We start from the raw sequence: 26,045 nt of genomic DNA, 5'->3' as shown, positions 1-26,045 counted from the left end.
CCTTCATAATTTTCATACATTTCGCTCTTGATTCAATGCATATCCTGGTACACCGCCGGAGGCATTCATATAGAGTCATATCTTGCTCTAGCTTTGAGTTGTAATTCTTGAGTTGTACATCCATAAAAGTGTGATGATCTTCATTATTAGAGCATTGTCCTAGTGAGGAAAGAATGATGAAGACTATGATTCCCCCACAAGTCGGGATGAGACATTGGACTTTACAAAAAAAAGGGTAAAAATAAAAAAATAAGAAGGCCAAAGAAAAAAACAGAAAAAAAAAGAAAAAAAGAAAAATAATAAATGAGAGAAAAAGGGAGAAGGGACAATGCTACTATCTCTTTTTCCACACTTGTGCTTCAAAATAGCACCATGATCTTCATGATAGAGAGTCTCATATGTTGTCACTTTCATATACTAGTGGGAATTCATTATAGAACTTCGCTTGTATATTCCAATGATGGGATTTCTCAAAAATGCCCTAGGTCTTCATGAGCAAGCAAGTTGGATGCACACCCACTTAGTTTCTTTTGTTGAGCTTTCATATATTTATAGCTCTAGTGCATCCGTTGCATGTCAATCCCTACTCACCCACATTGATATCTATTAATGGGCATCTCCATAGCCCGTTGATATGCCTAGTTGATGTGACACTATCTTCTCCTTTTTTTGTCTTCTCCACAACCACCATTCTATTCCACATATAGTGCTATATCCATGGCTCACGCTCATGTATTGCGTGAAAGTTGAAAGAGTTTGAGATTATTAAAGTATGAAACAATTGATTGGTTTGTCATCGGGGTTGTGCATGATTAAATACTTTGTGTGATGAAGATAGAGCAACAGCCAGACTATATGATTTTGTAGGGATAACTTTCTTTGGCCATGTTATTTTGAGACGACACGATTACTTTGATTAGTATGCTTGAAGTATCACCATTTTCATGTTAATATGAACTTTTATTTTGTATAATTTGGATCTGAACATTCATGCCACAATAAAGAAAATTACATTGAGAAATATGCTAGGTAGCATTCCACATAAAAAATTTCTTTTTATCATTTACCTACTCGAGGACGAGCAGGAATTAAGCTTGGGGAGGCTTGATACGTCTCCAACGTATCTATAATTTTTGGTTGTTCCATGCTATTATATTACCCCTTTTGGATGTTTATGGGCTTTATTTTACACATTTATATCATTTTTGGGACTAACCTACTAACCGGAGGCCCAGCCCGTATTGTTGTTTTTTTGCCTATTTCAGTATTTCGAAGAAAAGGAATATCAAACGGAGTCCAAACAGAATGAAACCTTCGGGAGCGTGATTTTTGGAACGAACGTGATACAGAGGACTTGGAGTGCAAGTCAAGAAGCAGTCGAGGCCTCCACGAGATAGGAGGGTGCCCCCCCTATAGGGTGCGCCCCTTGTCTCGTGGGCCCCTCGGGCGTCCATCGACGTACTTCTTCCTCCTATATAAGCCTACATACCCTAAAAACATCCAGGGAGCAACCAAAACACAATTTCCACCACCGTAACCTTCTGTATCCGCGAGATCCCATCTTGGAGCATTCGCCGGCGTTCTGCTGGAGGGGGAATCGACCACGGAGGGCTTCTACATCAACATCCTTGCCTCTCCAATGAGTTGTGAGTAGTTTACCACAGACCTACGGTTCCATAGTTATTAGCTAGATGGCTTCTTCTCTCTTTTTGGATCTCAATACAATGTTCTCCCCCTCTCTTGTGGAGATCTATTCGATGTAAACTTTTTTGTGGTGTGTTTGTCGAGATCCGATGAATTGTGGGTTTATGATCAAGTTTATCTATGAATAATATTTGAATCTTCTCTGAATTATTTTATGTATGATTGAGTTATCTTTGCAAGTCTCTTTGAATTATCACTTTGGTTTGGCCTACTAGATTGATCTTTCTTGCCATGGGAGAAGTGCTTAACTTTGGGTTCAATCTTGCGGTGTCTTTACCCAGTGACAGAAAGGGTTGCAAGGCACGTATTGTATTGTTTCCATCGAGGATAACAAGATGGGGTTTATATCATATTGCTTGAGTTTATCCCTCTACATCATGTCATCTTACTTAAGGCATTACTTTGTTCTTATGAACTTAATACTCTAGATGGAGGCAGGGGTCGGTCGATGTGTGGAGTAATAGTAGTAGATGCAGGCAGGAGTCGGTCAACTTGTTGCGGACGTGATGCCTATATAGATGATCATGCCTAGATAATCTCATAATTATTCGCTTTTCTATCAATTGCTCGACAGTAATTTGTTCACCCACCGTAATACTTATGCTATCTTGAGAGAAGCCACTAGTGAAACCTATGGCCCCGGGGGTCTATCTCTTATCATATTTGCTTCCAATCTACTTTTATTTGCATCTTTACTTTTTGCATCTATATTATAAAATACCAAAAATATATTTATCTTATCATACTATCTTTATTAGATCTCACTTTCGCAAGTGGCCGTGAAGGGATTTACGACCCCTTTATTGCGTTGGTTGCGAGTTCTTGGTTTGTTTGTGTAGGTGCGTGGGACTTTTGAGGAGCCTCCTACTGGATTGATACCTTGGTTCTCAAAAACTGAGGGAAATACTTACGCTACTATTGTTGCATCGCCCTTTCCTCTTCAAGGAAAACCAACACAAGCTCAAGACGTATCACATCACAGAACAAACACCGGGAAGATTCAAGCGTAGGGTAAGATGAAGGGGGAACGCAAACTAACACAATCTTCACGATCCAGGGTGCACATCATAAGAACGTTGATTCAATCACCATTATTGTCTCGAACTCTTGCTCCAGGAACTCCTACCAACATGACATCGAGAGGGAAAAGAAACTCTAGAAGGATCAATCGTCTTGAAGATCGAACAACTCAGGACCAACTCATGGAATGTGACATTGAAACATCTCTCAAGCTGAGACATGAAGCATACATCTGAAGGAATGGAGTGAAATAGATGATGAGGGTTCACTAGGTAGACAACAATTCTAAACTTAAGAGGGTGGTGAATGGTTGTCAACGTAGCGAGGAGGTGAGTTGCCATGATACCATAATGAGACATCTTAGATGAGGTGACTCGTAGAATCATCCCTTAAGTGGCAAAAAGAATTACCTTTGATATAGAGATCATTGAGACTTTCTATACCAGCCTAAGGCAAAATACCAACAATCGTTTGGCGGAGTTCGGCAGTATGGCATACTCGGACTGGTATTGATGATGTGGACTACCTTGTTGAAGACAACGCAATAGATGATTTTGCTTATCACCAGAAATGGATGGAACCCAAGGTAGGACCACTTTGGCGGATGGCACAATGGCGGTGCAAGCTGGTAACAAAATGCAAATGCTGGGAATGATTCTAGTAAATGGGGAGAAACCCAACACTAGAGAGTAATTCCACTGTTGGAATGGTTATAGCATAACCGAAGAGAACTGGGAGCAATCCCAAGTGTCGATGATAATACCTAGTGCTTGTGCATGCTCTCAAGAACTTGAGCATTTCCGTATTCATCAAGGTCTTACCAATATACGTGTCAAGGATCCTGGCAACACATCATACTACCATGATGAATACCGGTGGAGGATGCAGATGAAAAGGAGGATAACACTTTCTCAGATTTCACCTTAGTGGGGCCAAGGGAACAAAATCTGGTTGATCGACCGGGAGAGATTGAGCACTCCGCTTCTAATGTGCTCCTTGATGTGCTAGCGTATCTTATTCATAGATATGGTTTGATATCTAGAACATCAAGTAAAAGGTCGGACTTCGGGAATACAAATATCCATAAGGGACAACTTCTGGAGTATATCCCACAGAGTCCTTATGGGGAGGTGGCCAACTTCCTCAATCAAGATACTACAATATTAGGTCCTCCAGTTGGGTGTGTTGGCCACGACATCCGCTTTACCGGTTATGGTGAGACCAATATTATAGTTCTTGGAAAAACGTTCCAACCATCATAACTGCCTAAGATTCAGATCTGGTTGGTGTCAGGATATTCCAGACTCATCAAGTCTAGAAAGAAAAATGAAAGTTTGCAACACAAATCGACGAGACAATGTTGCGAGATTCTCGGGAAATGGACTGCGGTAGTAAGCTCCAAAACATGAGCTAGTTCTGCTACAACATGTGAACACACTGTCCCAAACAAGCATGACCACATAGTAGTCTTATAATGAAACACTACAAAGTCCTGCACATGTATCTTTGGGTCCTTAAGGATTAGCACTTAAGAACTTCTTTTCCTTGAACAAATCAATCAGTGGGTTGGTGTGTTAGGGATTCATATAAAATGAAGGTTGCAGGTCTCCAGACCACAGAATACTATGCACGTATGCATGACTGACTTGGGATGATTCTAGAGGAAGCAAAACAAACTTTCTCAAATTCACGGCAGCAACTTGCATCATATGCACATGAATTAGAGGAAGTCACTTCTTTCATCCGAACATATGCTTCATGAACGGAACATGAAGATAAAGCTTATAAAAGTTTCCAATACTAGCTTAATGTTCATCATGATTATGGAGAAGATAAGGATGTTGTTGATGGGCTCAACAACAATTCATCCAAGTTTCCATATAAAGGGAATTCCATAATTAAGTGAACACAGTGATAGCATTGGTCAGACCCAAAGAATATAATGGTGTATGCTCGAGGAATCAGCCACGAGTAAGACAACATTACAAATATTGTTGGTTCTGATTTGATTTGAGGATAGCCCACACTCAAATAAAAGTTTTGGCAAGAAAATAGGTCCAACAACTGGTCACGAGGATCAATCGATGAAGATATCATCTTTCTTCAACACACATACGAAGTTATATCCCTGTGGAATGAACTAAGTCGGACAAAGCTTTTATCTTCCAACTCTCCAAGTTGTCGTTCAGCTTAACCAGCTAGCTCAGGGGTATCCAACACAGATTCTTGGAAAATCACGAACCACCAATATGTTACTAAGCTCGAGAACAATCATGCTTTTCAGGGCAAGATGATATGATCCAAGAAGCAAGGATTGGCACTATCCCAACTCATTGATCGAAAGGTGCACCAGAAATAAGGCTAGGTAGCACAATCAACCTTAGGGTGATGATTCAATAATCAACACGCTAAGAATGAGGTTATTGTCCATTTGACTACCAAGCAATGGAGTCGCTAGGAGTATTGATTTCACACATCACGATTCACTTGTTGGCATTCTGTGCGACATCACGGAACCAAGAAATGAATAATGATGGCGAGAAGTATCACCGTATCAAGGGTCATAAGATGGTGTGTAATTCCCATGACAATCTCAATATAAAGATGGTAATACTTCAGGGTAGAACAGACCAAAAGCTTGATTGCATTCTGATCTGTAGAATACAACTACTTTAACCCAATCCTGGATACAGATGACATACTGGAGTTTGTTTCTCCTAGTCATTCCGAACAGAATGGCTTGACGGACCACAAGAGTAATAGGCACCGATGAACACGAATGCACAACCACTCCTGACTATAAATTGATAGACGAAGATCAAAAGACAACTAGAGAGGGACAACTCAAAGGAACATACGATTTTCTGAGCTATGGATGCACAGATTAGTATGTCAAACAAATCTCAACATATTTCTTCCGGATAACCCATGCGGAGAAGTTAGGACTGGCAGAGTCACGATATAGAATGGAGAACTCATTGAGAGCACTCTTGTTGTGATCTTTCGGTTCAAGAGAACTTCTGCCAAAATGGTTCATGGTATTTGGAAGAAGGGAATACCACGGACCTCGAGGACTAATGCAAAGGTTACTAATATACTAAAGGAACTAGCAACACTATCAACATGAGGTAAGTAGGGTGAATCTCGAGTTCAGAAACCCAGGAATAGAATACCTACTACTAAGTGGCATCACGGAATGCTTTCTAGAATGATGGCCAGAATCATCACACTGGGAACACAAAGCATAGCTAGATTACTAGGAGATACTCTAGACATCTAGGGTCATAATAATATCTCCAACGTATACATCGAGGCAATAGAGTACCTCAACTCACCGTTTAGTGTGGATAAACTGGCCCAAAAAGACCTCGAAAACGGAAAGGAGGGATTTCCAAATACATTAGACTATTTAGAAACCTAGGATGACTCGGACAGCATAACGGTTGTAAATGCTCAAAAAGATTTGAGACATGCTACAAAATGGTGGCATAACCACTCAGAAGCCCAATATCAAGGTTTTGAGATCAACAGTTAACATGCGAAAGTAGTAGGAACTGAACCGTGGCTTAAGTCCAACAATTCTATAAGTCTACGGATTAGTAACACGTGATCCTGATAGAAAGAAGAGAAAGCCTAGTTCATTAACCTCGTAGGAAAGATAAGATGACTCGGATCAGAAGGCATAAGGTATAAGGAGTAAAAAGAGCCTTACGTTCCATCCCACAATCAATTCCCCTATATAACTAAAGAATTCCTAGACTCAACTTCGACCGGTTTGGCTTGGTAATCCTACAGGCAGTCAGGCTCTGATACCAAAACTGTCAGAACCCCGACTCAATGCCACACCGATCTAGCATGTAACACCTCATATCACTTTGCGGCCTCACGCACGGTATTCCCATGGGTGTTGCCTTACTAGGCCCGGGACCGTTTGCGGCTTTTGGCACACGTATATGATAGTGTCGCTAGCATCCATATGACAAGGAGCCCGGGCTGACATGGCTAGTTGTGAACCCAAAGTGGCACTAACTTACGGGGACATGCATACATGACCCAGCAACGAATGTGTCAGTCATCAGCGAGTGAATCCGGGCTGTAGCAGCTTGGCTAGCAGGACTCCGGTAAACACTGCGTGACATTTCCCCAAAGGGACAGACACAGGAACGAAGAAGGACACATGCCGGCCAGCCTAAGTGTTCCGGAGCAGTAGCAAGCTACCAAGGCTCAGTGGAAGCACTAGGAGACATTTCCCGGTAAGAGAGGCTACCAAGGATAAACAACTAGATAGTCAGATACCACACATACCAAGCATTTCAATAACATACACACAATATGCTCGATATGTGCAAATACAACATGGCATCACAACATGACTCTACAAGTTAAGTAATATATTTAATAGGCTCCTAGGAGCAAGATATTACAAACATGGGTCTCTCGACCCGGCATTCAGAGCATACAAGTCAAAGCACAAGCGGAAGCTTAACATGTCTGGGTACAGACATCTATAAATGAAAAAGGCTGAGAAGCCTGACTATCTACCAGATCTTGCCGAGGGCACAAGATCGTAGCTGAGGTAACAAGCTAAACGTCAAAGTCCACGTGGAACTACTATCGAGACTGAAGTCTCTCTGCAAAACATAAAATAGGCAAACGTGAGTACAAATGTTCCCAGCAAGACTTACATCAGAACTAACTATGTATGCATCATTATCAACAAAGGGGATGGTGGGGTTTAATTGCAGCAAGCCAGCTTTGACTCAGTGGCTATCCTAAACTACGACAGTAAGTAACTCTTTTGAGGTGGCGCACACGAGTCCACATATTCACCAACCAGTACACAACTATGGATCCGCTCCCGTCTCCCTACGAGAACGCCATCCATAGCACTCACGCGTATCTTGCGCATTTTAGAGTATCCACTTTCACTTGTCTATGAACTGTATAGGCAACCCATAGGTCCTTTACCGAGGACGCGGCTATTCGAATAGATTATTTATAACCTTGCAGGGGTGTACTTCTTCACACATGTTTCCACCACTTAGCGTCTGCACACGACATGTGCTCGGCAGACTTCAAGCAAAAGCCGACGTGGGTGTAGACCACGACCTACCTAAACACTCAAGTCTCTATTCCAGGTTTATCACCTATTCAGGTTCCATCCGCAAGGAGTCCGGCCGAGGTTTCCACATACGGCCCCGAACGATGTGTACAGGGTTCCCCAGACACCAAACGGGCGCCCGGTACACCGTGCCACGTGCCTACCACATCGCAGCCCACCCCTCGGGTCAGCGCTGTGCACGGCCTCTAGCATACCTCAAACACCAGAAACTACTTGCAACTCCTGGATAGAGGACGACGGTGGTTAAGAAGTCAAGCGGGGTCATATTTTAGGGCCCAATGCATGGTAGTAGCTGTTTCATGGATCACAAACACAAAACTCAGTTATTGAGGACAGTTTCAATGAGACAACCCACCATGTACTCCTACATGGCCTCTCACCGCTACCTTTACAAAATCGTGTTCACACACTTAGCTCACACACAATAGGACATGTACATCACCATTCCGATTCATTCCCGATGAATCAGACCTGACTCAACTCTAAGCAGTAGCAGGCATGACAAACAAGCATGAATGAGTAGGCACATCAGGGCTCAAACAACTCCTAGTCATGCTAGTGGGTTTCATCTATCTACTGTGGCAATGACAGGTCATGCAAGCGAAAAGGGGTTCAGCTACCGCAGCAAGTAACAGATGAATCATTGTTGTCCTAATGCAGTGTAACGCCCCGGATCTGATGCGCCACGTGTCCGCCAGTTATTCGCCATCGTTGCCATGTCATTTGCTTGCGTGTTGCATTTTGCCATGTCATCATCTGCATTTCATCTGCATGTTTTTCAAAACTTGCATCCGTTCGGGTTCCGCCGGTTCTCTCCGTTGTCCATTCTGAGCCAGACACTCTCGCACGCGCCCGCGGCACCTCCGAAATATTATTTTATAAGTGGCATAAAAATGTTCTCGGAGTGGGATGTAACTTGTCTTGCGGTCTTATTATAGTGTAGACAGAGCGCCTGTCACGTTTCGTCGCATTCGGAGCTCGTTTGCTAGCCCAACCGTTAAACTTATAGCGGCATCGTTGCCGGACAAACGTCGGACGTTTTCAGTATCCGGAAACAGTTGCCGGGCTGCATTTCCCACCTCTCCTCTAAGCCCAACCCTCGCGTCACAGCCCACCTAGTCCTACCTAACCCCCCCTCTTGATCGGGTCCATCGGATCGTGATCGGAGGGCTCCGAAAGCCCCCAAAACACCCTAACCCAGCCCTCCTACCTATAAATAGAACATCCCTAGTCCATTTTCGGACTAAACCCTAGTATAGCCTAGCCTAACCCCTCCCCTAACCTGCATCTGCCGCCACCTCCCACCTCGGCCTTGTTTTCCGCGCCGGACAAGCCCACCGCCGCCAAGTGGCGCGCGCCCACTGGCCTCCACCGCTGCAGCCAGTGCCCCGGGCCAACCAGAAGGCGCGACGTCGTCCCCCAGTAGCCTCCCACCGCGCCAGGCCCTCCAGAGCCCGTAGCCGGCCCGCCTGGGCCCCGATCTGGCCGGAGGCCCACTCCGTGCCGCCGCCCCTCAGCGGTCGCCTCCTGCGCCCGACGCCGAGCTGCGCCGCCGTTGCCGACAGCCGGCCCCGCCGACGCACGTCGTCCCTCCGCCGTCTCAGCCCCGTCGCCGCCCGTCATCGCCGCCTCGCTGGAGCGCCCGCGCCTCCCCATCGAACCCCGCCGCCGACCCACGCAGTGCCGCGCCATCCCCGCCGCCGAGCGCCGTCGCCACCGGAGCCGATCCACCTCACCGTCGCCCAGAAACCGGCCGGATCCGGAGCGCCAAGGCCGGATCCGCCCCTCCCTTCGCCTCCCCGCCATCCTTGGGGGCTCGCCAGAGCCCCATAAATCGCCGCCGCTGCCCTGCCTTCCCTGATCTAGGCGGGATCGGCAGGAGGACGACCCCCGAGTGGGCCGAAGCCTGCGTCCGGCCCAACAGCGCGGCCTGCGTCCAGCCTAGCCGCCGGCCCAGCCCAGCTCCTCCCACCGGCCTGCTGGAGCCCCTTCCCCAACTGGGCGAAAGCCCATGGTGAGCATCCCTATCCCTCGCCCCGTGCACAATTTAGCTATACCGCGCTCGATTCGTTTTTTTCCTGAAAACTACCAAGTCCCTGAATTTCAGCATAATATTGACATCTTTGACATGCTGTTTCTTTGTGCATGTTGCTCCGTGTTGTGTGTACAATATGTCAAAAATTTTATTATGAGATGCTCTTCATTTCATTCCATTGTGACATGTTTGTTTGAGTTCATCTTGATGCCCTAATAATTGTTGCAAGAGTGCTATATGATATTAACTGCTGTGTGTTAAAAGAACTTGATGATTTGTCATTTTTGTTGCATTTTGTGTGTTCATCCTATGAGCTTGATGTCTACATGAGTTTTGAGCTACATCATGCCATCTTTACATTGGTGCAATTCGTGTATTTTTGTGAGCCTTGTAGGGAGTGCACCGAGCTCGTGAAGTAGGGTACTTGCTGTTGCTGTTGCTGTTTTGCTAGTCTGAATCTGCTATATCGTGATGCTATGTAAACCTGCAGCTACAAGTCATTCTATGCATAATCTGGAGATGTTCACTAAGGATTTTTTGTTATACATATCATGCCCAATCCATGCATGCCCCTGGTTGAATTTATAGCCTGCTGTAGCTTGTCATAATCTTGCTCTCAAATTGCTAAATAATGTTGTTGTCAGCCTGTTAACATTAAGTTCAGTTTTGCCATGTGCTTTGCTAGTGATCCATGCACCCTATAAACTTTCTCTTGCCATGCTTAGCTTCACAAACATGTCTTCTTACTGTTGGTCACCTTGACATGCCATTTATTGCTCTTTGGTGAGTGGTACAAGCTCACCAACATGCCTACTTATTGTTGTTCCTGCCATGTATGAATCTGTCATATCATTTGCCATGTTTGCATGGATGATTCCATCTTTTCTCTCGATCTTCAGAATTAGTTCAGGAGGGGAGTTTTGTTCTTTGTCTTAAGTACTAGCATGCCATGCCTTTGTTTACCTTGTTAAGTTCCTGTAAGATGTCGTTTGATAGCTCTAAACATTGTAACCTGATGTTATTTCTGCTAAGTCTGAAACTGTTATTATTTGCAATCTTGCCATGACCTTTTGAGCATGTTCTAGTGTTTTCTCGAGATAGCTCAGTGTTCATGTTTTGTCATGCTTTACCTGTACTTTATGCCCATGCCTTTTGTTATTATGTTGAGGTGCTGTAGCATATTGTTTTGATGCTTGCTTGATGCCTAGTTGCTGTTTTGGGCAGATTGTTGTAACTTGTATAGAGTGTATGTGTTGAACCGTTGCTCCGTTTTGAGTGTGTTCTATATGAAACATGCTTGATTTTGCATCAAGTTTCATATTATCATGTTGCATACATGTTTTGAGAGTGTTTGTTTGATGTTTGTATGCATTTTCCATCAATGCTATGTTTAGCTTGTTTTGCTCATATCTTTAGGCCGTAGCTCCGAACTAATTGAACTTTATATGTAACTTGACTAGAATCTCGTGTAGATCATCTTGGTGCTTCTTAACTTGCTGTTTAACAACTTGAACATAAGGTTTATTCAGTTCTGGACCAATTTCTAAATTTGCATATGAGGACTTACCGGATTTGTTATATGTTGTTCCTGGCCTCATTTAAACTTGTTTACATGTGTTGCTCTTGTATGCATCATCTCTTGCCATGAGTAGCTTCATGTAGCCTTGTCATGCATCATACTTGGTTGAGCATCATGCCTTGTTCATGTGTGGTGTGTTTACTATGTTGTGTGCTTCTTCTCGATAGTTCTCGTTTCGTTGCGATCGTGAGGATTCGTTCGCCTATGCTTGGTTCGTCTTCGTGGCTTCATCTTCTTCATGGACTCGTTCTTCTTCCTAGCAGGATTTTAGGCAAGATGACCGTCACCTTGGATCTCACTACCATCATTTCTATGCTACTTGCTTCGTTCTATCGCTTTGCCGCGCTACCTATCTCTTGTTGCTCAAGCCTCCCAAATTGCCATGTCAGCCTCTAACCGTTTTCACCCTTCCTAGCAAACCGTTGTTTGGCTATGTTACCGGTTTGCTCAGCCCCTCTTATAGCGTTGTTAGTTGCAGGTGAAGTTGAAGATTGCTCCATGGTGGACATGATTATGTTGGGATATCACAATATCTCTTATTTAATTAATGCATCTATATACTTGGTAAAGGGTGGAAGGCTCGGCCTTATGCCTGGTGTTTTGTTCCACTCTTGCCGCACTACCGGTGTTATGTTCCCGGATTTTGCATCCCTTACGCGGTTGGGTGATTTATGGGATCCCCTTGACAGTTCGCTTTGAATAAAACTCCTCCAGCAAGGCCCAACTATGGTTTTACCATTTTCCTCGCCTAGCCTTTTTCCCTTGGGAGTCGCACATCTCGAGGGTCATCTTTATTTTAGCCCCCCCGAGCCAATGCTTGTCTAAGTGTTGGTCCAAACTAGAGCACCGTGCGGGACCATCCCTTGGCAACTTGGGTTACGTCGGTAACTGTACGCTTAGCTTATCCGGTGTGTCCTGAGAACGAGATACGTGCGACACCTATCGGGATTGTCGACACATCGGGTGGTCTTGCTGGTCTTGTTTTACCATTGTCGAAATGTCTTGTAAACCGGGATTCCGAGACTGATCGGGTCTTCCTGGGAGAAGGAATATCCTTCGTTGATTGCAAGAGCTTATCATGGGCTAAGTTGGGACACCCCTGCAGGGTATAAACTTTCGAGAGCCGTGCCCGCGGTTATGTCGCAGTTGGGAATTTGTTAATATCCGGTTGTAGATAACTTGACACCAGATACGAATTAAAACGCATCAGCCGTGTGTGTAGCCGTGATGGTCTCTTTTCGGCGTAGTCCGGGAAGTGAACACGGTTTTGGGTTATGTTTGACATAAGTGGGAGTTCAGGATCACTTCTTCATCATTGCTAGCTTCACGACCGTTCCATTTGCTTCTCTTCTCACTCTCATTTGCGTATGTTATCCACCATATCATGCTTAGTCGCTGCTACAACCTCACCACTTTACCCCCTCCTTACCCTTTAAGCTTTGCTAGTCTTGATACCCGTGGTAATGGGATTGCTGAGTCCTCGTGGCTCATAGATTACTACAACACCAGTTGCAGGTGCAGGTTTTGCGATGATCATGACGCGACAGTGAAGTTACTTGTTTTGGAGTTCTTCTTTTGCTTCTTCTTTGATTAGGGGATAGGTTCAAGGTCGGCAGCCTGGGCTAGCACGGTGGATGTCGTTTGAGTTTCTGTTTATGTTTCATCCCTAGTCGGATGTTGTTCTCATGTATGTTGATGTATTCTTGGGCGTTTGTGCCTTATGTATGTATCCCCATCTATTATGTATGTTGATGTAATGATATCCACCTTGCAAAAGCGTTTCAATATGCGGGTCTATCCTCGGTGGGACCTTCAAGTTCCTCTCGGATAGGGTTGCATATTGGGCGTGACATGCAGTAAAAGAGAGCAGGAGCGAGAGAGTGGGATTTTATCGGAATGAACAAGGGGGTTTTGCTTGCCTGCCACTTCTGAAGATGATATAGTTCTTCATTGGTGTCATCGAACTCATCATCGGTACGTCGTCTACTAAGAGGGGACAAACACCGGCTGGCGGTGTCAAAACCGGCGGATCTCGGGTAGGGGGTCCTGAACTGTGCGTCTAGGCGGATGGTAACAGGAGACAAGGGACACGATGTTTTACCCAGGTTCGGGCCCTCTTGATGGAGGTAAAACCCTACGTCATGCTTGTTTAATATTGATGATGTGTGTTACAAGAGTGGATCTACCACGAGATCAAGGAGGCTAAACCCTAGAAGCTAGCCTATGGTATGATTGTTGTTCGTCCTATGGACTAAAGCCATCCGGTTTATATAGACACCGAAGAGGGCTAGGGTTACACAAAGTCAGTTACAATGGTAGGAGATCTACATATCCGTATCGCCAAGCTTGCCCTCCACGCCAAGGAAAGTCCCATCCGGACACGGGACGAAGTCTTCAATCTTGTATCTTCATAATCTTGGAGTCCGGCCGACCATGATAGTTCGGCTATCCGGACACCCCCTAGTCCGGGACTCCCTCAGTAGCCCCCGAACCGGGCTTCAGGACGACGAGTCCAGCGCGTATATTGTCTTCGGCGTTGCAAGGCGGGTTCTCCTTCAAACTTCATGTTCCTGTCAAATAGTGTCCGGCTTCCTTATAAATGTTGCGCTCCTTGGCTTCTACGCCCAATAATGGCCTTCTTCCACGTGTCGTATGAATGCGAAAAGCTAGGGTATTTTTACATTTTACCCCCTAGCCGTGCGAACGAGCCGCCTATAAGAGAGGCGAGGATCTAGATCCAGCTCACACCATCCTCCATCCGCAAGCTCTCATCGAAGCGCCTCTGACAAAAATCCATTCCATCATGGATAGTCGACGCGGCTCCTCCTCTCGCGCTCCCAGCCCTAAGCCAGGAGATTGGGGGAGATTCTCAGTTCCACACAGCGAGCTAGTGGCGCTCCAACTGAGGGATATCTTACCCCAGCTTTCATGGTTCCGGTTCGAGCCGGACTGGCCACCTTCAGGGGTGGAAAGCAGGTGGAGAGCGTCCCCAACCCTTCCAAAGGAGAGCGGGTATGCTTTGTCCCTTATCTAATAAGGGGACTCGGATTTCCCATACATCCGTTTCTCCGAGGGCTCCTGGAGTTCTATGGACTCCAGCTTCACCACCTCACACCTGCCTCCATTTTGCACATCGCGGGATTCGTAGCTCTTTGCGAGCTGTTCCTGGGCATCGAGCCCCATTTTGCGTTGTGGAAGAGATTGTTTTGCCTCGTACCCCGTTCTTACGAGGGGTCGATATATCAAGTGGGCGGAGCGAAAATATGGCGCATCGCCGGGACCGGATATCTATCCGGCACCCCGAAGAAGGTGTCCGAAGACTGGCCTTCGGAATGGTTCTACATGGAGGACGCTCCTCTGCCGGATCCAGTTCGGATCGGCCTCCTGGAGTTCAGCAATGCTCCCTTGAAGAAACGCCTGAGTTGGCGCCCGCGAAGCCCTCAACGAGAGGATGATGGGAGCGTCCATTATCTGATGGACCGGATTAGGTTACTGGCCCACTCCGGATTGACCATGATTGGAATCATGGCCACGTGCATTATGCGAGGGGTGCAGCCACTCCAATATAGGGGCCACCCTATGTGGGATTTCAATGGGGAAGACGACGCCACCCGTCATGGCCGCAGAGGGCCGGGCTCGGCAGCCAATCTGGCAAAGATCTTGTCCGGCTTGTACAAGGGGGAGGAGGAGGACTTCCTCCGCACGAATCCATTGAATGGATTCTCCATGAATAACCCTCGGAGTTGGGTAAGCGGACGTTTATCTACCCGATCCATACTTCCAAAGTCAAGTATCTTACTTTGTGATGTCGACGCAGGAGCTGCGCCGGGACGTGGAGGGCATACAAAGCCTAACTCCACAGCCCGAGGCTCCGGAACGATCCCTTGATCCGGCCTCCGAAGAGGATCCGGACATAAAGGTGGAGCTGATTGACGGGGTGTTCCACCAACTTAGCATGGACAATGCCCTAGTCGCCATTATGGCGGACTACCCCGATTTGTTTCCGGCCTCCCAGGTGACTACGACCGAGGTCTTGACACCATCATTTGATCCATACTCAATTCTGACCATCCTATACTGATGGTGCATCGCAGGAGGTGCCTTTAAGGCGGGAAGCTGAACCTGCGGCGGCTGACCAGCAAGGGTCAGTTTGGCCCAGCAGGCGGAAGAGGAGTGCGACACGAATCGAAATGTCGCCACAACGGTACGGTGCACCGTTGTTTTTAAGGGAAGGATCCCTAGGAGGTATATTAATGCTCATAACTTTTCCAGGAGAAAGAGCGCTCGCCGAACAGTGTCCGGAGAGGTTGCCAAGCAAGCCTCCGCCATCCATGCTCCATCGCGTGGTCCGGAAGGGGAGGCGAACACAAGGCATGAGCCGGATGTTCCTCCGATGGAGGATGCCGACAGGCTATCCGCCACCCGGTCTGAGGTGGAGAGTGCCATGAATCACAGGCGTCACTGGATAGTTCTTCGTGACGCGTGTTTCTCCCCGGAGGCGTTGAATACCTTTGAAGCGGGAGACGCGCACCTCCATGCCGCTCAAGATGGTTTAACCAGAGCCACGGAGCAGTATGTGAAGGACATATGGGTAATTAATTTTAATAGTTATATATGCCAGTAGCCCCCGAGACTTAAAATAGTTAAAATAACTGATTTAAGGATCATTTATTATGCAGGATCTTACGGAGAAGAATACCCACCTGTCCTAGGAGCTTCAAGAGTGCAAGGCCCAACTTGAGGCCGCACTGGCCGCCACAGGGGGGGCCACAGAGACCCCCGCTGGTAATACGTTCTTCGAAAAGATAAGTAGTTAACAAAGTGCGGCGTGTGCGTAAATCTGACAATAATATTGAAGAGGGCGCCGGACTAGATCCAGACAAGCAACAACTACTGCGTCAGCTAAAGGCTGGCGAGAGGGTGCTTATGAAGGTGCAGCAGGAGAGGAACAAGCTCCAGGATGCCCACACCCAGCTAGGACAAGAGCTGAAAGGTGTTCGGGCCTAGCTGTTTGGCTCCGTGAAGGAGAATCAGCGGCTTCGTCGCGGCATTTATAGTAAGTGCTTGAGCAAATTCCTTTGAAAAGAAGAATTCGGCGAGGAAGTCGATTGACAGAAATGTGTCTTTAGGTGTGCTCACAGGTCGCCCTGCGGAGGAAATGCCCGGTTCAACGGGTGACCAGCTTCCCGAGCTGGTGCAACTGCTCGAACGTGTTCGGCAGGCGATGAGTGGCGTCGTTCAGGCCTTATGGCCTTCCGTATCCCTACCTGAGGGCCTTGGAGGGCTCGCTGAGAAGCTTCAGGGAGTACGGCGATGCCTCCGTCTGTGGAAGATATCGGCCTGCCCTTAAGGCGCTAGGGAGGCCTGGGCCATGGTGAAGAGACGGTACCCGAAGGCTGACCCAAACCACATGGCCGAGGTCGGACCTGTGGGGCCTGATGGGAAGGAGATCCCTATGAGCTTGATGTACGGCCAAGTAGAGCTGGCCGCGAAATATTCCCAACAGGACTGTAAATTAGACAGCCTGTTAGATGGCATTGAAGAGGAGTACAATCAGTCAGTTTGACGATGTAATTTTGAAATGACATATAGAATGCCTTCTAGCCGGATTGTAGATCGTTTGTCTTTGCGGACCTTTTCGCTTAAACCTCGGGACCCAACAGTCCGGAGTGTGTCCGAATACCCTTACGGTTATAAAAGAACCGGGGCATGCATGGAGACAAGGCGTCGGGGTCATAATTGCTTTATCATACAAGTGCCCAACTAGCTATGTTATATTACATGGTTAGTAAGAAACATCTTCCAGGGAGAATAGTTCTGTTAAGGGTTCCTTTCCCTTGGAGGCATGCCCTAAAGTGCATGTCCGGACTGCGAAAATAGCAGAAAAAGCATCTGGGGGCAGATAAATAAGTAAGTAATAAATCATCTTTCAAGTCACCGACCGAATATTCTCTTAAGAACACTAGCTTTCAGCTTCACCAGTCTGAGGTACACATCCGGCTGACCCGGAAGTAACAATCGCAGATGTGCTCCCTTTACCTCCTAGCCGAACAATCGGGAACGTAGGGGTAAGCACAGGAGCCAGGCAACCCAGCTTGGCCAAAACTTAAGTCATATCGATGCATATAATGGTGAATAAAAGGTACATGCGGAAGTATAACACATGTGTTGGGCATGAAGCCCGTATAAATAAGCTTCTGTTAAAGAAGCCCCCAGGTATAATGAGTGCTAGGAGCACATCAAGTGTGTGCGAATCAATGCGCAAATCAGCCTATAAAAGGTATTGAAAAAAAAGTGGAAAGAAGGAGGGGGACAAGAGACAGTGAAAATGTAAAAAGGTGTACGGAGGAGTGAGGCAAACTCTGAGTCTGGCGTTAGGCGTAGAATCTTTGGAGACGGGCTGCGTTCCATGGGTTCGGCTCGAGTCGGTTGTCAGATGCGTTACGTAGACGGTATGCTCCACCAGTCAGGCCTTGGTCGATGATGAAGGGACCTTCCCAGTTGGGCTTAAGTTTGTACTTTTTCTTGTCCGACAGGCGTAGAACAAGTTCGCCAACATTGTAAGTTTTGGCCCGTACTTCTCTGCTTTGATACCTTCGAGCCTGCTGCTGATAGAATGCGGAACGAGCTTTTGCCACCTCCCGCTCCTCTTCTATCACATCCCTGGCCTTGCTATGCACTTGGGCTAGCTTGGTTGCTGCATCATGTCTAAATTTCTTTTAAACTTGAAATGGGGATGACAAACCCTAGCACTAAATAAAATGCAATTAGGATCAAAATAAAAATATTTTCAATGAACCCAGAATGCCCTTTAGAAAAGTTCATTATTTTTGTTAAAGGTGAAAACCTCTGCCAAAAATGATGCACATATTTTTAGGCCATTCTGGATTTTTGAATTAAATCCTATTGTATTTGACTTTGGGCATTTAAATACTATAAATAATTTAAATGTTCAAATAAATGTTGGAAATTGTTAAGGGTCACTAAAATAATTCAGAAAGCACCCATAATTGTTTCCAGGATTTTATGAAATGGTTTGGTATTATTACTAAATCAAAACAAATAGCTAAAACTAGAAAACAGAAAGTAATAGGAAAACAAGAGAGAGAGGAAGCCTACCTGGGCCACCTACCTGCAGCCCACCTAGCGCCCCACCTGGCCCAGCAATGCGGCTGAGGCCCAGCCCAGCTCCCCACCGTCTTCAACCTCTTCCAGTAGGCAGAGGCGTGTCGACGCGCCCGCGCCCGAGCACCACCTCCTGCTTCCACCTCCTGCTGCCCCCTCATCACCCTGGACTCCCTCTGCGACGCCACGCGACCCCCGACGCTCTCTCACTCTCTGGTTCTCTCTCCCCCTTGCTCCTCTGCTTTCTCTCCCCATGGCCGAGCATGCCCACCGCCGCCGACGTGCACCACCGCGGCCACGGCCATCCCCGAGCCGCCCCAAGCTATCCTCAAGCTCCGCCACCTCGCTCCCTACCTCCTCACCGAGCCACATGACCGGAAGGGCCCCGAAGCGCCGCCCCGATGCTTTTCTCCTCCTCGGCCGCCGGAGATCCGCCTCGCCGCCCCTCTCGCCCCGATACTTCCCCGAGCTCGTTGTTCGCCTCGTCGCAACCGCCGTGAGCTCCTGCTCCTGCTCCCCCTCTCCGCTCCCTCTCTCGCACGCCGTAGCTGCCGCACCACATCCAATCGCACGCGCCGCCGCCCGCACTCATCGCCGGTGATGCTCCGGTGACCATTTGGTCCCGGGCATGCGCCCAACGCGCTCCCCGCATCGCGTAGAGCCTCCGTGGCACCTTGCCGCGCTCGTTTGCGCACCGCAGCCCCATCCCCACTTGCACCCGAGCTTCGGCCGCCGCCGAGCTCGTCGCCGGCACCACTCCGGCCACTCCTCGGTCGCGCCACCAACACAGTTGGATGCGGACGAGCGTCCGCATCCCGAAGCTGTGCTCCGCGCGCCAAACCAAGCCCTGTGGGCAAAACCCGAGGCTCGCCACCGCGGCTGGCCTCGCCGGCGTCAAGCCGCCGGTGGGTTTGACCCACTTTGACCACGGCGGGACCCCCCCCCCCCTGTGTCCATGACAGGTGGGGCCGGCCTGTTAATTAGGTTAGGATTAGTGTTAACTAAAAATTAGTTAGACTAATTACACTGACACACGGGACCCACTGTCAGGTTTGACCGGACAGTGACCTGTTGACCTGCTGACGTCACTATGAGGTCATGCTGACGCAATAATTCCTTTCTGGAATTTAAATAAATCTTAAATGATTTATTATTTTCAGGAAATGTTTAAAACTTCTAAAAATCATATAAATTCAACCGTAGCTCAGAATGAAATAATTTATATATGAAAAATTATCAGAAAAATTCAAGGAATCCATCTGTACCATTTTCATGCATGTTTGAACAATATTTGTCCTCTGTTTTAGACAAAACAAATAAAGGGCATTTAAATAATCATATATGGAGTTGGAATTTGAATCATGTATTCAAACCAACTTCATTTAAATCATAGCTAGGTGCATTAGCCCAAAACACATTCATATTGCCATGTCATAGCATGCATCATATCGTGCATTGCATTGATCGTGTTTCTTCTGTGTTTGCCGGTGTTGTTCCCCCTCGATAGACGTTGTGCCGATGATGTGATCGTTGACACTGATGAAGACTCAATGCTATCTTCAGAAGTGCCAGGCAAGCAAAACCCCCTTGTTCCTTCCGATACAATCCCACTCTCTCGCTCCTGCTCTCTTTTACTGCATTAGGACAACACCGATTCAACTGTTACATGCTGCGGTAGTTGAACCCCTTTATCCTCTGCATGACCTGTCATTGCCACAGTAAATAAATGAAACCCACTAGCATGAGTAGGAGTTGTTTGAGCCCTGTTGTGCCTACTCATTCATGCTTGTTTGTCATGCCTGCTACTGCTTAGAGTTGAGTTAGGTCTGATTCATCGGGGATGAATCAGAGGTGTGTGAACATGTCCTACCGTTGAGAGCTAAGTGTGTGAACACGATTTGGTAAAGGTAGCGGTGAGAGGCCATGTAGGAGTACATGGTGGGTTGTCTCATTGCAGCCGTCTTCAGGAACTGAGTTCTGTGTTTGTGATCCATGACCAGTTACTACCACACATTGGGTTCCGGTAACTCGACCCCTCTCGACTTATTAATCAACATGATCTCTGTCCAGGAGTTGCAACTAGTTTCTGGTGTTTGTAGGTAGTGTTAGTAGTCTACCAAGTGCCACCCGGTATAGGTGGGCTTGGGACAGACTAGGCACAGTGGCCCGGTGTACCAAGTGGCACCCAGATGGTGGACTTGGGAACCCTGCACACATTGTTTGGGGCCGTGAGCGACACCCCGGCCGGATCTCCTTGCGGATGGAACCCGAATAGGCGATAAACCTGGACGAGAGACTTGTATGGTTAGTCAGGTCGTGGCCGACTCCCTCGCCCGGCTTCCGCTTGAAGGTTGCCGATGTACATGACGTGTACAGGGCGATAAGTGGCGAGAGCGTGTGTGAAGAAGTACACCCCTGCAGGGTTATCACTATCTATTCGAATAGCTGGATTCCTCGGATATGGAAACTTGGACCCCTTGCATAGTTCATAGACAAGTGAAAGTGGATACTCTAAAATACGCAAGATAAGCGTGAGTGCTATGGATGGCGTTCTCGTAGGGAGACGGAGCGGATCCATAGTGGTGTATTGATATGGTGAATATGTGGACTCGTGTGCGCCACCTCAAAAGAGTTACTTATAGTCGTAGTTCAGGATAGCCACCGAGTCAAAGCTGGCTTGCTGCAGTTAAACCCCCACCATCCCTTTGTTGATAATGATGCATATGTAGTTAGTTCTGATGTAAGTCTTGCTGGGTACATTTGTACTCACGTTTGCCTATTTTATGTTTTGCAGAGAGACTTCAGTCTCACTAGTAGTTCCACATGGACTTCGACGTTTAGCTTGTTACCTCAGCTACGATCTTGTGCCTCGGCAGGATCTGGTAGATAATCAGGCTTCTTAGCCTTTTTCATTTGTAGATGTCTGTACTCAGACATGTTAAGCTTCCGCTTGTGCTTGACTTGTTTGCTCTGAATGTTGGGTCATGAGACCCATGATTGTAATATCTCGCTCCTCGGAGCCTATTGAATAAAATACTTGAGTTGTAGAGTCATTTTGTGATGCCATGTTGTATTTGCACATATCGAGCATATTGTGTGTATGTTATTGAAATGCTTGGTATGTGTGGGATCTGGCTATCTAGTTGTTTATCCTTAGTAGCCTCTCTTACCGGGAAATGTCTCCTAGTGTTTCCACTAAGCCATGGTAGCTTGCTACTGACCCGGAACACTTAGGCTGGCCGGCATGTGTCCTTCTTCATTCCTGTGTCTGTCCCTTCGGGGAAATGTCACGCGATGAATACCGGAGTCCTGTTAGCCCGCTACAGCCTGGTTCACCGGAGTCCTGCTAGCCCAGTGCTACAGCCTGGATTCACTCGCTGATGACCGACACGTTGGATGCTGGGTCATGGATGCCTGTCCCTGTAAGTTAGTGCCACTTTGGGTTCACGACTAGCCATGTCAGCCCGGGTTCTTTGTCATATGGATGCTAGCGACACTATCATATACGTGAGCCAAAAGGCGCAAACGGTCCCGGGCCAGGTAAGGTGGCACCCGTGGGAATACCGTGCGTGAGGCCGCAAAGTGATATGACGTGTTACATGCTAGATCGGTGTGACTTAGGATCGGGGTCCTGACATCTTCTAAGGCATCCAAACTGTCCTGCCGATCCAACTCGGCTTCTCTTTCTTCGTACATGCGCACGCGAGGTGAGTCATGAATTATATCGCAGGGCAGAACTGCCTCTGCGCCGTACACCATAAAAAATGGTGTGAATCCGGTAGTTCGGTTTGGCGTGGTCCGCAGCCCCCAGAGTACGGAGTCCAGCTCCTCTACCCAGTGCGTGTTAGATTCCTTGAGGGACCGCACTAGTCTGGGTTTGATGCCGCTCATGATTAGACCATTTGCTCGCTCGACTTGACCGTTAGTTTGGGGATGATAGACTGAAGCATAGTCGAGCTTGATGCCCATGTTTTTGCACCAGAGTTTAACCTCGTCGACCGTGAAATTCGTGCCGTTATCAGTGATGATGCTGTGGGGGACGCCAAAACGATGTACTACCCTGGATATGAAGTCTCACAGGTCCGGATTCTGCCGTTTTAACTGGCTTGGCCTCAATCCATTTGGTGAATTTGTCCACCATGCCAATAAGTATTTGTGCTTGTGGGTTCCCCCTTTAAGAGGTCCAACCATGTCAAGCCCCCAGACCGCGAACGGCCAGGTGATGGGTATAGTTTTGAGGGCGGTGGGTGGCATGTGGCTCTGATTAGCAACGAGCTGGCAACCGACGCATCGTTGGACTAAGTCCTGAGCATCTTCCCGGGCTGTCGGCCAATAAAATCATGTATGGAAGGCCTTGCCTACAAGGGCCTGGGCTGCAGCGTGGTGCCCGCCGAGTCCGGCATGAATTTCGGACAGGAGGTTTCGCCCTTCCTCTTCGGAGATACATCTTTGAAGGACTTCGGTTGTGCTTTTTTATAAAGTTCTCCCTCATGGACCTTGTAGGCTTTAGATCGCCGAACTATGCAGCGGGCCTCATTTTGGTCTTCGGGAAGTTCCTGCCTGATTAAGTAGGCTAGGAATGGTTCTGTCCATGGGGCAATTACTGCCATTATTTCTTGGGCTGAAGGTGTTATTTCATTAGCTGAGCCGCCGATTGTGTCAGAGTGGTCTGAGTTAGGTGATGCAGCTGGCTCCGGATTGTTATTTCCGGACTCCTCTTACCATAATACGGATGGCTTAAAGAGCCGTTCCAGGAAGATGTTTGAAGGGACGGCGTCGCGTTTTGCGCCGATGCCTGCCAACACGTCTGCTACCTGGTTATTATCCCGGGCTACATGGTGGAATTCGAGTCCTTCGAACCGAGCTGACATTTTTAGGACGGCGTTGCAGTAAGCTGCCATTTTAGGATCTTTGGCATCAAAGTCTCCATTTACTTGGGATATTGCGACGTTTGAATCCCCGCGCACCTCTAGGCGTTGAATGCCCATGGAGATTGCCATCCGGAGCCCGTGTAGAAGGGCCTCGTATTCGGCTGCGTTGTTGGAGTCCATGTACATTATTTGAAGTACGTATTGGACTGTGTCTCCAGTTGGGGACGTCAAGAGGACGCCAGCCCCCAAGCCAGCCAACATTTTGGATCCATCGAAATGCATGATCCAATTGGAGTACACGCCGTACTCTTTAGGGAGTTCGGCTTCGGTCCATTCGGCGACGAAGTCAGCCAGAACTTGCGACTTTATAGCTCGCCGTGGTTTGTAGGTTATGTCAAATGGTAAGAGCTCAATGGGCCATTTTGTAATATATCCCGTTGCGTCGCGATTGTTTATAATATCGTTGAGAGGTACTTTGGAGGCCACCGTTATGGAACACTCTTGAAAGTAGTGTTGCAGCTTCCGGGATGCCATGAACACCGCATATGCTATCTTTTGATAATGTGGGTACCGGGACTTGCATGGAGTTAAGACAGTGGATACGTAGTACACTGGTTTTTAAAGAGGGAATCTGTGCCCTTCTGTTTCTCGTTCGACAACGAGTACCGCGCTGACAACTTGATGTGTTGCTGCGATATATAATAACATAGGTTCGCCCAGGTTGGGCGCGGCTAGGACCAGATTTGTTGCCAGTATGGCCTTGATTTCTTCGAGTCCGGCCGTGGCAGCATCCGTCCATTCGAAGTGTTCGGTGCGCCGGAGGAGGCGATAGAGGGGCAGAGCCTTTTCTCCCAAACGGGAGATGAAGCGGCTTAGAGCCGCTACGCACCCAGTTAGTTTTTGTATTTTCTTGAGGTCTTTTGGGATATCCAATTGTGACAGAGCTCGGATCTTGGCTGGGTTTGCTTCAATTCCTCTATCGGATACAATGAAGCCCAAAAGCTTTCCGGCTGGTACCCCGAAGACACATTTTTCCGGGTTGAGCTTAATGTCATATGCTCGGAGGTTGTCACCCTCAAGTCGTCTACTAGAGTTTCGACGTGTTTGGTCTTGACGACCACATTGTCTACGTATGCCTCTACTGTTTTGCCTATCTGGGTAGCCAGACATGTCTGAATCATGCGCTGATATGTTGCGCCGGCGTTTTTGAGTCCGAAGGGCATTGTGTTGAAGCAGAATGGCCCATATGGAGTAATGAATGCCGTTGCAGCCTGGTCTTTTACTGACATCTTGATTTGATGGTATCCGGAGTATGCATCGAGGAAGCACAACGAATCGTGCCCTGCGATAGCATCGATGATTTTGTCGATGCGAGGGAGAGGGCAAGGGTCCTTTGGACAGGCCTTGTTAAGGTCTTTGAAATCGACACAAAGGCGCCAGGATTTGTCCTTTTTTGGTACCATTACTAGATTGGCTAGCCAGTCCAGATGTTTTACATCTCTGATGAATCCGGCTTCTAAGAGTTTGGCTAGCTCCTCTCCCATTGCCTGTCTTTTGGGTTCGGAAAATCGCCGAAGAGCTTGTTTGACTGGCTTGAATCCTTTTAGGATATTTAGGCTGTGCTCTGCCAGCCTGCATGGGATTCCTGGCATGTCTGAAGGGTGCCAGGCAAAAATGTCCCAATTTTCCTGAAGGAATTCTCGTAGTGCGGCTTCTACATCTGGATTTAATTGTGCCCCGATGGATGCCGTCTTTGTGGGGTCCGTTGGATGGACCTGAAATTTGACTATTTCGTCTGCTAGTTTAAAAGAGGTGGACTTGGACCTCTTATCGAGTATCACATCATCCCTATCCACCATGGAGCGCAGCGCAGTTAGTTCCTCTGCCGCTAGGGCTTCGGATAATGCCTCTAGGGCCAGTGCGGTTGTCTTATTTTCGGCACGGAGTGCTTTATCTGGATCACTGGCGAGAGTGATTATTCCATTAGGTCTGGGCATTTTGAGCTTCATGTACCCGTAATGGGGTATAGCTTGGAAGATTGTGAATGCCTCTCGCCCTAACAGAGCGTGATATCCGCTGCCAAATGGGGCCACTTGGAACGTTACCTCTTCGGACCTGTAATTGTTCGGCGAGCCGAACACTACATCTAGTGTGATTTTTCCTGTGCAGCGTACTTCTCGACTAGGGATTATTCCCCTGAAGGTTGTGCTGCTTCGCTCAATGCGCCTCCAGTCAATTTCCATTTTTTGAAGGGTTTCCTTGTAGATGAGGTTTAATCCACTGCCGCCATCCATGAGTACCTTGGTAAGACGAAAGCCATCCACTATCGGACTGAGGACCAATGCGGCTGGTGCTCTAGCTGTTCGGAATTTAGGTTCGTCGCTGGCATTGAAGGTGATAGCCGTGTCGCTCCATGGATTTGTTGTTGCTACTTGGTAGACTTCGGCGAGGCTGCGGATTGTTCGTTTCTGCATGTTATTTGATGCGAAAGTCTCGAAGACTGTTAATACCGTACTGGTACTGCTGGGCTGGTTGCCCGGGGCTAAAAAGCCTTTGCCACTTTTGGTCACCTGCCGTAGTATCCAACAT

This window comes from Triticum dicoccoides, chromosome 2B (assembly GCF_002162155.2).
Source record: "Triticum dicoccoides isolate Atlit2015 ecotype Zavitan chromosome 2B, WEW_v2.0, whole genome shotgun sequence".
Classification (NCBI taxonomy): domain Eukaryota; kingdom Viridiplantae; phylum Streptophyta; class Magnoliopsida; order Poales; family Poaceae; genus Triticum; species Triticum dicoccoides.
Note: the sequence above shows the minus strand (reverse complement) of the source record.